The following is a 9,423-nucleotide window of genomic DNA, read 5'->3' as shown; positions in this document are numbered from 1 at the left end:
TCACCTACTTATCCATTTTCCTAACCTGCTCATCCAGGGCTGGGTCATAGGGCAGCTGGAGCCTATTCCAGCAGTCATCTGGCGCAAGGCAGGAATAATACCTGAACAGGATGCCAGTCCTTCGTAGTGATCTCAGTCATTTCCAATTAAATGGCTTTGTGCATTGACTATTGAGCTACACCGTACATTGGTAACAACTCTTGATCATTTGCCAACAAAATGGATTTGCTTTTACCTTATATTCCCCCTCCTTTCTGCTCTTTCATACAAGGCCATGTTGAAAAAGGCTAAGTGCACACGGTAGTGCTGATGTACTTCAGGTTAAATCTCAGCCAGTTTAGTCACTTCTGTTGTCCATACTGCATTTGTGATTTTTGTTTAGTGGTGCGAACGTCAGAGAAAAAGAAGTTTAGGTTTTAGCGTACAAATAGCTCTACATCTGAACATTGCTGTGTACCTTTATTTTGAGCTTCCAGTAAATACAACAAGACACTTAGTTTTCATACATTTCCCCCAAATGGAGAAACCCGATCTAAATGGATCGTCACTATCTGAAGAGAGAGATTTACAGTTAGTCCCTATATCTGAGTTTGTAGCCAGTATTTTTTAGAAAAAGAGGATTTTTTTCTCCCTTCCACATTCAAGACTGGGAGTTTGGAAGAGAAGAAAGAGACCGACGGAGGATGACACACCAGGCAAGGAGGAGGATGATAAAATCCTCAAGGATCACAACTATACTTCGGCTCCGGATCCAGCAGTTGTCGATGAAAATGTATTTTTAAGAGAGGAGATCCACCAGCTGAGGAAACAAACTGAGACCCTTACAATGAATCATTGGTTTGGCATTCACCGTTTTGCTGTCTCACACAGAGACATTCGCTTATTTATAAGGTAAGATGTACAACAGACTCATGTTATTATGTATTGTAGCATCGGTGCGTAGCTCTACTATGGATGGATTCTCTGCTCTTAACATGGCTCTTTGAGGTGGTTCACTATCTTTAAAAGGATTGCTTGCCTTTTGCCACACTAGCTGGATAAAGAGGGTGCGACTGTGCAGAGATACTTCTTTTATAGGTGCTCCAGCTACTGATGATGTAATGCCAGCTCATTCTTTTGGTGACTTATTCCTGGCTGATGTACCTTGTCCAGCGCCATTGTAGCATTAAGCTTATATTCATATTCATCTGTCCCTGAATAAAGTTTAATGACTAATTATTGAAACTGTGTGTTTTTAAAGAATCCTAAAGTAATCACATATTTGTCTCATGTAAATTCAGTGTAGACACAAGTTTTTAGTATGTCTGGATCTTACCTTTGTAATTTTGGATGTACAGTACCTTGAAACATACAGCTTGAAGCCCTTCTTCCTTTTTAGCTCCTGACGTTTGGCACAATGTTTGAGTAATGCGATTTACATTGTTTACTTTAAGTCTGGGCACATCTTGAAGCGATTGGGTGAAAAAAGCCATAGTTAATCCATTTTGATATCAGCGGAGAAGGTGCAGCAGCTAGCTGATGCAGAATCCGGACGAAAGTGTGCATATAGCCTATTGCAGTCCCATGATCGCAGTCAAGATGGCAAAGAGTGACTCATGCCAAACCTGTAAGCAAAGCATTTAAGATAAAGGTTTGTCCAGGATAGGATTTCAGTCAAATGTAGGGCATACACATCTGTACCAAACTGTATCGAAGGGAAATCCTACCACTAGGTTCAATTTCTCATCCCTTCCTATTAATTGAATAGGCTTGGCCTCCTGCTCATTATAACATAAAATTATTTTGTTATTTTTCCAGTAATCTGTCAGAATCTGAAACCAGGAGTCTCGAGTTGTGAGGCATGTAAAGCAGCAGCAATAACCACTTTTCCACCAGGTGTACGTAGATTATAAGAATCACTATATAAAAGATATACAGATAGCTACAGAAGGTCTTTATGATACATCTACTCACTTTCCATTCTGTACCCAGGCTGGGAAATGAACTCAAGATTCTACAGTCATAAGGCAGTGGTATTAACCACTGTGCCACCAGAACTCCATCTGCAGGTGTTAGAGGTGGCACATAAAAAGACACAGAGATCAAAAAGTTGCATAGATTTAAAAACTGCTATATAATAAGTAGATGCCGTAAGGTGGACCCGCTAATTTTTCTGTACTAAGTAAGCTGGGATTTTAACCTAAGACTCTAGAGCTGCAGGGAAGCAGTGCAACCAATTTGTCATCAGGCCATCATAGAAAGACAGTGCTATATTATAATCATATACAGTAGACAGACAGAACAACAGGTGGATTTGAAAGGTGCTATATGATAGATAGATTGATAGACATACAGACAAATAGTTTGTAGGGTTCTAGGTAATAGAGAGGTAGATAGGTCACTTAAAAAGTAAAGCAGTCCATGTCTCCACTTCAGGTTTATCCCACAATTTTTCCAGAGAGACTTGCCAACATGTAGGTTATAATCACACCCTGCATTACTTCATAATCAGGCTATATGATTGCTTCACTAAAATATTAATAAATGCTCTCACTGATGACTTTTTAGCAATATTAAGCACCACTTCACTGAATTTCTCTCTGTCATCTGCAAATGTGGATCTTAAGTTTTAATGCAACCGTCTCAATCATGCTGAAGCAAATTGATGGCGACTGACTAATGGAGATCTGTACTCCCCAGGCACTTTTCTTTTTCCACTGCCTGTTTTAGCCCTTTGCCATTCTAAGAATGATTAATGAGGGGGCGAGCACAACGTGTGGCCTAAGGTTAAAGAAAAAAGAAAAAAAAGTAAGGAATCTAAAATAAGGCCGAGCTCTCCATCTCCAAACTGAACTGCACCTGTCCATAGGCAATGAAGTAACTTCCATCTGCACAAAGCAATTTGGCTGAACCAGCTATTGGTGCAAGGTGGCCACACATTTTACTTTGGCTCTTTCCAGGCCACTTAGTTTTTACATTTTATTGTACATATGCTATTAGCAAAATCTCTGCTGCAAAGATTATAAAAGCTTTTATTTTTGTAAAAAAATAATATCCATCTAGAGCTTTCTAAATTCAGCCTTTTACGCAAAGCACAATTGTTAAAAGAATCCAAAGTGTTGCTGTATGCAGCATTTGGCTTCAGGAAAAATGTTTTTGAAGCCATGAGGCAGCTCGACACATATTTATTAAATGCCTTAGTGAAAAACCCATAGATGACTGCTTGTTTCCCAATTAAAGAGTGTCTGAGCCACGTGAGTGTCTCCTGGTGTGCAGGCAAGCAGATGATTTTAAGCCGCTCAAGCAGAGGAAGGGAATGAAGCCAGTGGTTAACCTGAGATTAAGAAAGAAGAACAACTGTGATTTAGCTGCGTAACATCAGGAGTGGTACAATCCCCAAGAAGACTATCAGGAAATCATAAAACTTAATAAATGCTTGTTTGTCTACTTTCTGGGCATAATGCCTCAAGTGGAAATGATCAAAAAGTAAAAGGAAAAAAAAAACAGCTCTTTCTAGGACACCACGTAATTGAAAGCTTTTTTAAAAAGCCATTTTCACCCAAAGGCAAATTTTAAGGCCTTATATGAAAGCTAAACTGAAAAGAGCACAGTTAAAACACATAGGATGATAAATGTGTCAGCACAAAGCATGTGTTTACTTATGCACCACCCAGAGATTCTTGGCCTGGATCAAATAGTAGATACAAAGTAGCCCTTAGAGGTCATCCATTATGAAAGCCTGTGTTCAATCTTCAGCAGTAACCCACCAACAAGCAGGAACTACCGGCTGGCATAGCCCCCCATGGATGCTCTGTTGCAATGCAATAAAAGCGTTTTGCAGCAAAAGAAATATCACATAGTGAATGTGGTAAATAGGACCTCATGCAGGAATATAGTATAGGATAAAGGAAGGTTTCTAACGAACACTGGGATATTGGTGTGTACTGTAGCATTTCTCACAAATATATCATATTAGTTGTACTTGGGGTGGCACGGTGGCGCAGAGGGTAGCGCTGCTGCCTCGCAGTTAGGAGACCCAGGTTCGCTTCCTGGGTCCTCCCTGCGTGGAGTTTGCATGTTCTCCCAGTGTCTGCGTGGGTCTCCTCCCACAGTCCAAAGACATGCAAGTTAGGTGCATTGGTGATTCTAAATTGTCCCTGGTGTGTGTGTGTGTGCGCGTAAATGCCCTGCGGTGGGCTGACGCCCTGCCCGGGGTTGATTTTCTGCAGGTTGGATAATGGATGGATGGATAGTTGTATTTATGGCAAGAATATAGTATACATTGATATGAATCTCTAAAGTATCCCTTGTTTTAGTTTTTCCACATGAGTGGTGTAGTGGTTTGAATCCAACCAACATTTCTACACCTTTTCTCCATATTTGTGTGGGTCTTTCCTTAGTAACTCTAATTTTCCTGGATCTGTTCCATTCTTGCCTCTGACAGTTCCTCATTCTTTACTTTGAGAGTAGTGAGTCCAACTAGATTAACTGTGCCACCTAATCACCAGGTACTCTCTGGCAATCACAATTTCCAGGTCTGGTCCAGGAATGAGTCCGGATACTTTTGTAGCAGGTGAAGTTCTCCTTGAACAAATCATAAGTATCACTGATAGATTGTTCTTTGTCAGGCCCCTTCTTAGATCATTGTGCCTTAGGTAATCCAATCAGGGGCAAAAAATGATTAATAATAGAGTAGTAAAGATCATGGAAGTTTGCCAAACCTGCCTAAAGCAATTTTCTGATATGAAGTATGTATATTGTCTCCACTCCATTTCATTGCATGGAATCAACGCACAGCCAAGGTTTTTAAGAACATCCAGTCTGAGAAGCTATTTGTCGCATCTCTGTTGTTCGAGGTTGACGTTTCTATCTCACCAGACCTTAATCTCTAATCTGTAATGGCTTGCACCTGAGTCTAATGTCTTTTCTCAGAAAAAAAGTTGCTAGTCTTCTTAAGGTGAAGAGTGAGCAATATCCCCAGTTGGAGAAGTTCAAGTACCATGGAGTCTTCCTCAAGTACAACCTTACAGGAGACTGTGAAATTGACAAACAAATCAGCAGAGTGGCAGCAGTGTTGCAAACATTATATTGGACTGTAATGTAAGGCAAACCTTTTTTATTTACTGGTCAATCCACGTCCCCATTCTCACCTAAGATCACAAGCTATTGGTAGTGACCAAAAAAACAAGTGGCTGGAATTAAGTTCAGGCTTCCTGGGAACTACACGAAGAGTAGAGCATCTACTTCTTAAGAATGGAGAGGAAGCAGTCAAGATGATTTGGGAAGGTAGTTAGCGTGGGCCCAGGAGCTTTACGCAGGAACTGTGTCAAATACATCCCATTGTAAAAAGACCCAGAATACATGGAGGAATTCTAACCCTGGACTGTATTGAGAGAATTTCTCAGAAGAAGCTGGAAAGCTGGTTGGACAAAATGTGTGCCCTGCAGGGGACTGGTACCCAATCTGGGCTTTTTCCACTCTTATTAGATGGACTTCTGTTTTCCCACAGTTCTGCCCATAAATGGCTACCACTGAAGACAGTTTCTGTTCTTATTGATATCTCATATTTCATGACTAGAAGATTCCAACTAGTAATACCAGCTCTTGTTTGTTTTTCTCTGTTTAGAATGTAGATTCTATGGTAAGACATTATTAACTTAAAACAGTGCGGTGGTGTTGGGGGGATGCTAAAGGCATAGCAGCATCTAATCTTGAAGCAAATTGAATTAATTTATCAAGTTGCCATGAATTTTCAAAGGGGGCATACTTTGACTAAGTAATCTATGGTATTAGTTTGCTTACTTTTGTAGAGTTTTCCTGTTTCATATTCCAGTGAACTTTAAAATTGAATGGATGCCAAAATTATCCTCATCTGGCACTACACATGCAATGCAATGTCTGTCCTGGAGTCAGTATGAAAGCTTTATCAACTGCAGTCCTTAAATGTGACGTGCCTTCTGTGTAAAACTCATTGAGTGTTCTTTCAAGACGTAAATCTGACACTGCTTTTAGGTAAGAACATTAAGGCCACATGCCTCCATAGCAAATGTTTTCCTATAACTCTCACCATCCTTCATAGCAAAGAACAGTGTTCTAACCTCCTTGTTCTATCTTATTAGAACAAGTTAGAAAATTAGATTCAATTAAAATTGTATATTCCTTATTGTGGGTATGCAGTTTGTTATTGTGATTTACCTTAAACCTTGTTTTCATTTTTGTTTTAAAAAAATATTTTATTATTTAACTATATATCATTATAATTATTTAATTAGTTATCAGTGCCTTCTCTCTAAGAGGGAACCCCCTCACCCTGGTCAGATACTAATGCCACCCACTCCACTGATAAAAAAAATTCTAGGGGGAACACTAATATATTTTATTATATACTATATTTTAAAAATGTATATAATGTACTCCTTTATAAATATTTATACTAATATAGTGTTTATTTTTACACTGATTACCTTTTATTTGATAGTGACACCTTACCAATCACCTATCTAAGTGTCTCCTCTCGTTCAGTCCGCTTCTGAACTTTAATCTACGATTTTTTGGGTACAATATTTCTACCCATCTGTTCCCATTGCCAGAAATGAGAACAGAACATGTGCTTTTCATGAGAGTAGGCAGAGATTTCTGCTTGTCCCTTGACCACACATAAACTGAAAAAACCCATATTACAGTATCTGTGTAATTCCACAGGATTCACCTTTTGGTGTGTTTTCCTCCTTGAATTATCAACAGATTACAATGCCACATTAAAACCTTTGACTAAGGCAAAGTGTAACTAGTGCATCACCCCTCAACTAGCTTGATTACACTGCCTAAGAATACAATAGTAAATCTTCAACCTGATAAAGTTTGAAAATTCCATCAGTCAGTCATGGTTTCTTGTCTGATATAAACCTACATTAAACTGAGATCCATGGATGATGGCCTTCTTGCTAATCAAGAGTTTAATTGAGCTTAATTCTCTGTGAATGCACATTTTGCGTTCACGTGCCTACTTTCCAATGCTAGCTCTCTAGGGTTTGTTTGTGACATACAGTCAGTGTCTTTTCTCTCTTAAATTTGAACCCGCTCTTCACAAGTATATTTCTCTCATTTCTTTCACTGCTTTACTGAGATTTTCTTAATGTTACACAATCCACTGGTTCAAACTCTTAGAAGTTTGGTTACTTCTAATTTATTATCATGATCTTACATTTTTGACCTTTGAATTAAATTTCTGTTTACTTTGTAAAGTGTCTTGTGATGACATGTATTGTGTAGTTTCTATGTACAGTAAAGGAATGATTGAAATTCTAATTAATTGCGCACGAGTTTTGTTTGAAGAAATCTGAGATCAGATTGTCATAACTGGGCAAACCTACTTCCTGAACCAGTCATGATCAGCTGGTTGTGGTATAACACCCACTGGGATAAAGAGATGAGAATAAAAGTAACAACTGAAGAGGTATGTTTAAATAACTCTATCCTTCAGCAGTTTCAACATCACACATTCATACAGTTCTGGTCTCGATCACATGCTGATTCATTGCTGTTTAAATTTGACATTACATTATGCTAAAGATTTTGGCCACTGAAGATGCCTGTAACGTACAACCTCAAACAGTCTGAGAGTGTCACAATGACACTCACACTTTTATGTACATATCATATTAGATTGACGTTATATAGAAGGATGCAAGAAATCATTTCTACCTTGAGTATTGAGGTATATAGTGATGAGGAGTGGCTCAGCAAGATCTGTAAACCTTGTGTGATACTTGAACTTTAATCAACTTAATGCTTAATAGACGGCCTGTGTGATTCTCAGTATGGAAACATGCAGGTCACAGACAGCAGGAAAACATGTTCTTATACTAGTTTCCTTATTTTAAGCAGTCATATTCATATCTACTCTTGCCAGAGGATTTTGTGCATCTCCTAATCTGCACTGCCAAATTTGATAACATTGACGTTAGCCAAAAAGCGAGCATTGCATTCATTGAAAAAAGTATGCTGCAATTCAAATGCAAAAGTACAAGATGCATTTATTAAGGACTTTTTGGACTAATCCCTGTGCCAGCTTTTAACTAAAACCAGCTTGTACTTTCTCTACAGGGCATAAGAGTTTTTTGGCTTTTGCATCCAAACACATCCCAAAATGTGTTTTATGTGCCACAATCAGCTGATGTCATCATAAGCAGGCTGTTTGGGACACCAAAAAGTGAAAAAACAGAACAGCTTTCAACTCTTCAATGTTCCTTCATTCAAAATATGTGTTACAAGCTAATACTCTTCTAGAGAAGAGCACTGCCCCGATGCCTGTGTTTGTTCCTGGAGTCAATGCAGTTAATATGCTTGTTTTATAATGAGGCACAAGAAATGAACATGGACATTCATTTTAAAAGCTAGAATATAACTTGTGGGTACCTCCAATAGGGTCACAACCCAGTACAGCTTAAGTGGGGGATTCACAGATCAAAAAAAAGGTATCTGTGAACATTACAACTATTTCAGGAAAAAAGTGTAAATTTAACAATGAAAAATCAAATTACTGAATAACTAGTAGTTTACCGATCAAAGTAACTCACTTAAAATATATCTTAAAAATGGAAAAGTACTACCTTGAAAATTAAAGTGCAAAAAAGCTGTAGTTTCCTTTATTTTGTAAATCTGAGATGGGGAGAGACAAATCCTATTTTAATAGTATTGTGTGCAAGGCAGGAAACAATCCTAGATGGGGTGCACTCACGCATACACCCACACTCACTTAGATTACCCTGAAAAATCCCACTGGGACTGGGAGAACTTGCAGACTCCATATAGATTATAACTTAGGCTGGGACTTCAAACAAGAATGTGGAGCTGCAACAAAGAGCACCTAACCACTGTGCCCCCATTCTACCTGGCTGAACACTATAGATGGCAGAATTTAAGAAAATGCACTATTTTAACTATAAGAGTTACAATAACTAACAAAGATAAATTTGTTCAAGACATGTAGATAAGGAAAATATATTACTGGGCCTAATGCACTTGGGTTAAAAGAGGCATCCTTATGACCCTTCAGATCTCAACATTATTTTGGAAACACAACCTGCACAAGAATCTATGAGCTACAGTGCATTGGAGTGAATGCCCTATGTGTTCTCAAAACATTTTTGGTTAACTGAGATCCTACAAAATATATCTGAGCAGACCTATGTGAATGAAGTTAAAAAATTGAATTACTTCAGCTTCAAGAAAAGGCGTTTATTGGCCCAGGCACATCCTGTGTTGAGTTTTTCTCTAGGTATTGCATCCCAATGACCTGCATGTTATGTTAACTGCCAAACCTAAATTGTTCTCACACAAGAGTGGGTGAGTGTATGAGTGAACCCTGCCATGAACTGGGCTTGGTTCTCATATTATTGTGCTTCTAGAATAGACGCTGGATCCTCACAACTTAAACCAAAT

Source organism: Erpetoichthys calabaricus, chromosome 1 (assembly GCF_900747795.2).
Source record: "Erpetoichthys calabaricus chromosome 1, fErpCal1.3, whole genome shotgun sequence".
Taxonomy (NCBI): domain Eukaryota; kingdom Metazoa; phylum Chordata; class Cladistia; order Polypteriformes; family Polypteridae; genus Erpetoichthys; species Erpetoichthys calabaricus.
Note: the sequence above shows the minus strand (reverse complement) of the source record.